Here is a 9917-nt window from a genome sequence, read left to right as displayed (position 1 = left end):
TCTGCAAGCACTTCTTGTGACCTCAATACTATGCATCCCATGTTGATTACATACATTCCAAGTACAATACATAGGTATCTTTTTCAATGCATTTGCCTCATATTTGGGAAATTTCCATCAAGAATGGGATATCCAATGAATTTATCTACACCTACACATGATTATTGGGCTCCAAATCACCAACAGGTGGGCAAAGTTCCCCCTGGGCTAGGTTATGCACCCCTTCAATGTCTTAAGTAGTAAGGAAGGGTCATCTCTCTTTTAACTTGCCACCTCGCCTAGCATTGGCCTTTTTCTTAGTTGGAGTATACACGATAGGACATTTTCAATTCAATAACCAGCATGAAATGCATTTGGTAGGAAATGAACTTTAGGCTTTTCATGAGATGCATGGGATGAATAGTTGAGTGGTGGGAGAGGATTTACCTTCTCAATTTTGTGACTCATTGGATGCCAACTTACCCTTTTACAAAGTTTTGGGCACTCTCATTAATTAACACAATAAGTTAGACAACCCATGATTAGAGGTTTCACAATGAACTCAAAATGATCGGGGATAACATTGAATACATGGCTACATGGATTACTCAATACAATTGGATCTTATTCAATGCATGAATGCAAATATAGAGTGGGGTGATCTAATGGTTGATGCAATCTTTCTAATTTAGTGAAAAAATAGATCTTGATCAAGTGAATTAAATGAATATTGGGTGAGATTCAATGAATTCCCTCTTCAATGGAGTCTCAATTGAACCATAGCTTCATGTATGATGTGACTGATTGCTCCTTGAAGCACAATCCCATGCAATTGAGAGTCATAAAAACTTGGAGGTTAATGGACCTTCAATGAAGAAGGGTCTTTAGCTCTCTTGAAAGCCGAGTCTACCAAGATTGGCTCTCTTGATGAAAATCCCCCAAATTCAAACCCATAATGGCTAGTGATGCTCAAGAGGTTCCAATCCCTCCAAATCTTGGATATTCTTGGCCAATGCTTCTAGATATGGATCTTGAGGTTGAGAATACGAAGGTTTCTTAAAGAGGTTTAGAGCTTGGATTGAGCTTCAATGGCTGCCCCTATTCTACACAACTAGGTTTCTTCAAGAATGGCAATAAGTTTTAGAAGATGAGAAGGAAGGATCCAATCTACTCCAAAATTGCTACTAATGCTTGAGAATTATCTTGGAAGTGAGTCAATCACTATGGAAGAGTTGGAAGGAGCTAGGGATATCAGTCAAATTTTCGTTGCAAATTTCGAGGGCTATCCTACGAGTCATAAACGCTCAATCTTAGTCAATCCACCACTCTATCTTTAATTAGTGATGCCTACAACCGAATGCTTGATGTCTCTAGTGCTTTGGGGTAGGATGGAGTGAGATCTAGGTGAATCTTTGGCTAAGAGTCATGGCAACTTGGGGGGGAGAAGAGAGTGTGTGTGTGTGTGTGTCTTCTTCAAAATACTAGCTGAGTTTTAGGCATTCGCTAACTCTTGGGGCTCTATCTTTGACCAAGGACCTCTAATATATGCATAAAAATGAGTGGCGTGATAATTTAGTCCTCCTATCTCCAAATAAGCCTCCAACTCCTACCATAGCTCTATTCCCTCAATAAGGTTGCCATCTTGTCTATAGTACTCCTTGTGTACCTAAGTAGAATAGGGTTTTACTATTTTGAAAGGGAAAGTAAATTTGAAGAAAAGAGGAAGGAAAGGACCAAAGCACTATGCTCTGATACCAACTATAATGAAGAGAACTAGAGAGGGAGATGAAAGAAGATTGTAGGGGAGAGAGAAAGAGAGAGAAAAGGAGAGAGAAATACTAGAGAAAGAGTGGGAAAGTCAAGAAGAGAGAGAAAGACAAAAAGGAAGCCATGAAAGCTAGAGAGGAAGGTGAATAGACTTGATTATTGAGTAATTGATATCCTAAGTGAGTCTTTCAATACCTTATATACTTTTTTCTTGTACTAACCCTATGTCTAACCCATTTATCCCACTCTTTTATAGATCTTGAATAAGTCAACTAGATACTTTGCATAAGAGGACAAGGTTCATAGGAACTTGAGGTAGCAGAATCTCCCTCCTCCTTGTACTAGGATTGTAAGGTCAATCTTGTAAGCAATCTCCTTTTGCCAATTCTGGGACCTTCTTGCCCTTCTCTTTATGCTCCCTTTCCTCTACCACTATTTCTTTCTATTTTTCTTTCTCCCTCTCTTTTAACAATGATAATGATCTCGTGGCTAAGGTAGGGGAATGGAGGAGATGGCTATCCTCTCTCTCTCTCTCTCTCTCTCTCTCTCTCTCTCTCTCTCTCTCTCTCTCTCTCACTATGATTTGTAAATAATGATTTAAAGCATTCAAAAAAATAACAATGCATTCTTCCTAAAATCCTTTATCCCATTGGACCAAGGCTATTATACAGCATTAGTTCTTGCCTAATGATTGTTTGCTTGAACTCTCCCTTTCTTATTTAGATCCACGAGTGGTTATATGGACTTTGAAGATAATGATGAGGATGGGATTGATGCAACTTACGATGATCAGATTACTCGAATCAGCACACATGGCAACTCGAGACAATCACCATTCAGTTTGATACAATATGAGAAGAAAGATGGTTGACAGCACTTAACAATTTCTTTTGATTTCTTTTTTTTTTCAAACCTTAATAAATTATCCCACACCCCCTCAAGCCCGTATTCATGATAAGAGGGGAGAATAGGGATATTGCATCTTCTCCCCCTTAAAGGAATCGATATGTCTTCATCTCGAGAGAAACTAAAGTTCTTGTATTCTTGCATAAGTTGCATCATAAAACCTATGGGTTAGGATTCACCACTCTTTCACTATGCTACTCCGATTGTTAAACACATCCATAGATTTTTGCTAGCTTTTTCATATTATTTACCTCAAATACAATGTGTTGCCTATCAATTGATCCTTTGATGGCATAATTTGGGTAGCCCATCAAGAGACAAATTTAGGCAATGCCGTCTGAATCCCTTGGAATATCACAAACTTTGCTACCAAGAATCCCTTGAGTTTAACTTGCAAGGGAAGCTCTGCCCCATTCCCATGATGATCGACCTAAAAATAAGGTTTCTAAGTAATAGTAAGTACACCTACTAGATTATCTACTATCGTCGTAGGATGTTGCTTGAACAAATCAACCCAAACTAAAGTGAACCTTTTGTTGCACTTGGTTCAAAGAGGGTGAGAAGCAAAGGGAAGTTAGCACGTCAACCCCTCTACCCATGAAACAAATTCTCACCTCAACCCTCTAAAGTGGCACGAGGTAAGGCTCTATAATATTTCCTAGGATAGTCATCATCCAGCTCTTTCCTAAAATTTCTTAAGTCTAACGCTTTTGAAGGAAAACTCTCCCTTCATTGAGACCACCCAACCATAGGATGGATCCATCTCAAACCCACTTCCTGCTTTTCTTTTTTGAAAAAAATTCTTAATTATCTAATTATCTAACACAATTAAGTTTATATATAAAAATAGCTTTTTAAATTAGCATATTAATACAAGGTTTGTTCATGTAATTTAGGCACAGACATAAAGACAAGGTCGAGCAATCTTTAGAAATAGTAGTAGTAGTGTATTTATCGATACCTTCCCTAAGGTTCAACATTTCATTCCTTACACCTAGACCCTTTATCTAAATCATGTGGATACACATGTCCAAGTTCCATCGACACAATCCATAATCCACTCTTTATTTTAGAATAGGGTCTTCCAACATCTTAGGTGATGGAGGTTTTCCAACTCCATCCTAGGCCTAGTATGGGGTGCCTAGAGCCTCCTTGACCCCACATGATGGTATAGGAGTGAACCTTGCCTATTGTCATGGCATTCACACCACTCGAGCTTTAGCTAGTGTATCGAGCAATGTTGCCCATTGGGGTCTCTTGCCTTTACTAGCATCTAACCTTCGGTGTGATCATGAAGATGATCCATCCATGCATCAAACCCTCATTTGATAAACCCTCGGAATGAGTATAACTCTCCCCCTTAGGGGATTCTAAAGGTTCAAGAAAAGGCAAGTCAAGTAGTCTATCTTTAAGCTAAGAAAAGCAATAGTTTCCCATAACAAGTATATTATCTCTTCAAGACAAGATATAATTCAAACAATCCCTTTGAGTATAATAAATTTGTCAACATAATTCTCCAAAGAGTGCAACTACTTGAGAAACAATAAATATAACAATCCCATTTATACTTATGTTGCAAGTCAAAATAATGCATTTCAAGCCTTTCCATATGTCAAGTTATTCAAGATCGATGAAAGGAGCAAAGGAAGATGAATCTAAAGGATCAACACGTCAACAATAAAAGTGTTTCCAATTCAAGAAATGCAATCAAGTTGGCATGAGTGACCCCAATTGCTACACGAGTTTTCCAAGTGCCTTGGAACCATCTTTGAGTAAAATTGTATCATGTGTCTATGAATTGGAAACACACTAGCTTTGAACCCCCTCTTGTACAAGTATGGTTGGATTACTTGGAAAAAGGGTTATTAGATAATATATGAAATTGTTGTGAGAAATACATGGAAGGGACTAGAGATAAAAATTTGTACTCTAAAGAGATTAAATCCTTAAATGCATGATGAGTCTAAAAAGGGACCTAGTGATCCCTAGGTTAAACTAGATGCAAAGGTACATGCCTTGTGATGCTATAAGAAAGTGATTATGCGTGGTTAAGAGTTGCATCTTTTTGGGGGGAATATGACTAGAGACTTTGCTTAAGAGGACAAGGTTGACAAGGACTTGAGGTGGCAGAATCTACCTCCTTGTATTAAGGATTGCAAGGTTGATCTTGTAAGCAATCTGCTTTTACCAAAGCCATGCCCTTCTTTTTATGCTCCCTCTCCTCTATCACTATTTCCTTCTATTTTTCTCTCCCCCTCTCTTTTAGTACTAATAACGGTCTCATGGCTAAGGTATAAAAATGGAGGAGATGGCTCTGTGTGTGTGTGTGTGTGTGTGTGTGTGTGTGTGTGTGTGTGTGTGTGTGTGTGTGTGTGTGTGTGTGTGTGTGTGTGTGTGTGTGTGTGTGTGTGTGTGTGTGTGTGTGTGTGTGTGTGTGTGTGTGTGTGTGTGTGTGTGTGTGTGTGTGTGTGTGTGTGTGTGTGTGTGTGTGTGTGTGTGTGTGTGTGTGTGTGTGTGTGTGTGTGTGTGTGTGTGTGTGTGTGTGTGTGTGTCTCTGTGTGTGTGTGTGTGTGTGTGTGCTTCTCTCTCTCTCTCTCTCTCTCTCTCTCTCTCTCTCTCTCTCTCCAACAACAATTTGTAAGAATGATTAAGACAACCCAAAAGACATATCCCAAACATGAAGCAGCAATTGAGAAAGTCAAGGAGCTATTAAATTCATTAGGTGCATATGGAGGCAAGGTAAAGATTAAAAAGGACTAGAAAACATCGTGCCAAACTTATGACGTAGCATAGAAAATATTAACGAGTGGAATGAAGACAAAGATATTTCTAAGCAATATGACTGGCAAGCCATCAAAGTTAAAGTGAGAGCTATGGAAGGATTTATGCAAATGCATTATAGATTTGGAAAGAGACCCTAGTCTTAAGAATGCTCGACAAAAAAAAGTTTGGCATGATCAGGAACAAATGAGCCAAGTCTTTGATCCAACCAGATGAGAATATGGAGGAGCTATTGATGAGCACACCATAAAGCATTATTGTTAAATATGGACATTAGTAGGGACCAATAGGTATTTGGATGGCATGCTAGTAACAACAGGGAAGGGTGGCGCAAAGAAGAGGAAAAGTAGTCCTTGCATGATGTAAAGGCCCTGTGTATGTCCACCCAAATAGAGCCCCTCATGGCCTTACAAACCCCCACTAAAATTGATAGAAAGGTCAAGGAATCTACAATTACACCAGTGACATCAATATCCCCCTCTAAAAAGAATAGAGGCTCCAAGGGAACCATGAGAGGAGATAGGGAGGATGGGTAGGAAATGGTGGAATGCATCTTGATGGGTGAGACAATGGGGAGATGTCACGAAGTACCCTACACAAAGGAAGAGAATGGACCAAATAAATCCCATCCTCCTAACAAGCTTTCCAAAGAACAAATCCTAAGGTATCATCCTGTCTAAAGACACCCAATTGAGTGAAGATAACTCAAGTACCAAGATGGTGTAAGGCCATAGAGTGAGAGGATATGGAAGCTCAAACCTAGAATGGAGAAGGTCTACTACAAAACTCAAAGTAGGATGATTCTCTAGAATTTGCATGGTTCCAACACCATTGGTAGGCACGAATGAGATGTCACCTATGATGAAAAGACCCTCTAGCAAATAGAGTCACTAGATCTAATCACACATATAAGTCATGTGACTAGAAGCACCTCTATCCACAAGCCAGGGCCTCTCTAAAGATGAGATAGCCAAAGTATAGTCCTCCTCTAGTGGATGTGAAGAAAGATGGCCTCAATCATAACTATGGAAGTAGACGTGCATGAAGAAAAGGGCTCCTTTACACCAAGACAAAGGTGCAGGTACTTGCTTTCAACACAACTCCTCAAGATACAACTATCCCCAAAGTGTGAACACTTTGAAAATCCCCTTTGCATTTGTTCTCTAACAAAGAGAATTAAAATTGAAAGAAAATGACTCCAATTAAACTTTTTTTCTCTTTTTCTTCTTCTTTTGTTCTTCCCCCAATGATGTGCCAATTACAAAAGCACACCACCAAATCTTGCTCGTCATGATCCTATCTCTTGATGTTGTGCATCCTACTCAAGTACCATAGGGACCTATGTAATGGTGTCCTAAATGAAAGAGGTGAGAAGATTGGTGGAAACATTATACTTTGAAGATAATAGATATGATGATTCGTAGCCATATCATCCTATGCAACCTATTTACTAAGGGATGCAAGCTCATGCTAAATCTCCTCCATCTTGTGACGTGTTTCTACATGATTGGGATCGATGATAGAGTATTTGTACCTCCATCTTGAGGGTTATGATGTGGGCAAAGGACTTGACTCGATAAAGACAGGACAAATTGGTCAACACATTTGAGACATTATAGATGCATCACACATGATCAAGAATTGTCAACTCATGGAGAGGAACAAACAAGCTTGAGAATTAAGCAAGCCCCATAAGGCTATCACATCCATTATAGAACCAATCAGTGGATCGACTAAGGGGCAAGGAGTAAGGAAGTTGAAAGAATTCATGAGATCAAGGGTATCCAATCTTGCATGACCATAGGAATCAATTTGGGCCATCAAGCTTGTCTCTCTCCAAAATTTGGGGAAGAATGGGAACCTAAACAAGTGGTGCTATGAAGGATATCCATGGAATAGAGGACATAGATGATGAAGAAAGATGGGAATGATGAAGGGATGGTGGACAAGATGGAGGCCAATCATGGCATCCATCTTGATTTGTGTCATGAACTCTAGGGTCTTTGTGTTAATCCTCATGATCTACATGATCATAATATCCCCATCGATCTTCCAATTCTTGAAAGTCTTCACAACATTCCTTATGGTCATGGTGGTTAGAACACTAGTCTTTACACTCGTGGTCATCGTGTTGGTGGTCCCTCATGACCTCTATTGGATTCCCTCTCCAACCAATCTTGCCTACCTCTAGAGAGTAAAATTGACCTATTTTCTACTCGAAAATTGTGTTTTAGAGTTGTTGGATGAAACAATCTATTGGATGAATAAAATGACTAGTAAGAAGGAGAAGGTTATAATAACTTGCATTTTTTATGAGATAGGCCCAATCTAAGTCCCTTTTTGTGGACAAAACCTACAAAAAGATACAAACAATGTGCTAAATAATGTAAATGGCATGTTGTCCCTTGAATAATATCTGTGTTTTGATGGCATCGATACAAAAGGGACGAATGTGTGATGCAACAGTGTCTGAAACAATATCACTTGGCCGTAGGCCGTAGCCCATGTTAGTATCTTGTATATCATATTGTCATCTCTTGGTTGTGAGCTCCATCAAAGTTCAATCGAGATGGAGAAGCTCTAACACTATTCTCTCATGCATTTATCATGTCAAGATTTTGCATGAATTTCTAGCCTAGTTCATGATCATTTCTACCCATCCTTAGTGGCACATATCTAGCCCTCCCATGTGGCAACCACGCAAACATCATCCTTTGCCGACTTGGTTACCTTGGAAGAGCCATGGGACTCAAATAGTGCTAGCACTCTCTCATTGAGAGTTGGCCAAGAATTGTGATCTGAGCTTGCTATATCAAACTCTTCATCTCCTAAATTTGGGACCATATACGGCTCTGGTCACTACAGTCTTTGATCTATATGTCAACCCATGTTAGTAACCTCCGTGAAAGTGGAGAGACCGTCGAATGGGAAAGTTATCTAGCTTTGGAAATAGTGAGCTCTTGGCAAACTTGTACCACCTCCAAAATCCTTGCAAGTTGCAACCTATGAAGAGAAGCGAAAATTTTATGGAATCACTCCTAGGTTGTTGTCGAGAGTTGGCTTTGCTAACAACTATAAGGCCCAAAGTCCTATTTACACAACTCAACAAAAGCTATGAGAATCCAACAAGAGAAAAGTGATCCGCTAATCTTTATTATAGTATTTAATTGAGATTTCTACATGTATTGACTTCGAGAGCCCAAGCATGGATCGGCACTTCTTCAGTTTTTCTTCAGTTTGATTCCACAAAACCACCTCATTCTCTAATCTAGAACAACTCTTCTAGGCAGCATGCATGTTTCTTGATCAGTCATGATCTACCATGATGCTTTACAGCCATGCACTAATGAGTTGTGCTTGCTTCATGAGAAGCATTCTTGGATTGCTCCACTGTATGGAGCTGCGTGATCGCTTATCTCGTAGATGTCATGGACTCGGGGATGCTTGACTCTTCTTCTACAGAGGTTCTCAACACTTCTTGCACAGCTCGCTTTCCGATTGGGCGTTGGGTGAGATGTCATGATTTCTCACCTTGTCTTTTTCTTTTCTTTTCTTTGTTTTCACTCCCTAGCCACATTGGCCTTTTAGTGGGAGGTTGTTGGGGTAAAAGACCTCTGGGCCTTCCCATGTACACTGTGACTGTCCATTCTTTATTCATATATAATATGCTAGTGCACTAAGGCTATCAGTTCAGTTGGACAACACCTACATTATGTCTGCTCTTCTCTCCCGCATCTTCCTATTCTCCTTCTCCACTGTCATTGCATCCCCTTCATCATAGGTATAGGCATTGTATTTATTGTGCATCTCATGGGCTTTAGTGGTGCTACATTTAGAGAATTGGGCAGGTACTCATATTGGCTGACTTTTTTTCTTTGGTCTTAGCTTCGTTGTTGACTATGTATAGATTCACTCTCCCCCTCATTGTTTCATTGTTTCCACTTGTATGGGTACTCACATGGTATCAAATGTCTAAGCCTCTAGATCATAGTGCTTTGTGTATGTTGTGTTTCTTCCTATGCATCACATAGTTCTAGGTGGCTTGTTTGCAAACTTGGATGTTAGTTTAAGTGGGTAGTGCTAGCTCTTGGCTTTGGTTCTCCAACACCTGCCAACCTTGTGTTTTGGGCTCCTTGACTACCATTTTGTTGCTCCACAGTGATGATTGGTGGTTTTGGATTGATGCCTTGTTGATTGGACTACCATTTTGGATTGTTGATGTCGTACTGAATCGATTGGATTGTTGATGTCATGCCGAGTTGTTGACGTTTCAACCTTTCATGTTGATGATTGGCCATTATATGTTGATGACAATTGCTTTAATTGTTGCATATCTGCGTTTTACATATATTTACACTCAAACATCTACATTTTGTACTTGAGAGAGAGAGAGAGAGAGAGAGAGAGAGTCATCACCGTGGCGCATACAAGACAACGGAGAGCAGCCAAACTCTCTAGAGTCAATCACTAAAAAAGAGCCAACA

This window comes from Lygodium microphyllum, chromosome 25 (genome assembly GCF_053477565.2).
Source record: "Lygodium microphyllum isolate KBCC chromosome 25, Lygodium_microphyllum_v1.1.10, whole genome shotgun sequence".
Classification (NCBI taxonomy): Eukaryota; Viridiplantae; Streptophyta; class Polypodiopsida; order Schizaeales; family Lygodiaceae; genus Lygodium; species Lygodium microphyllum.
Note: the sequence above shows the minus strand (reverse complement) of the source record.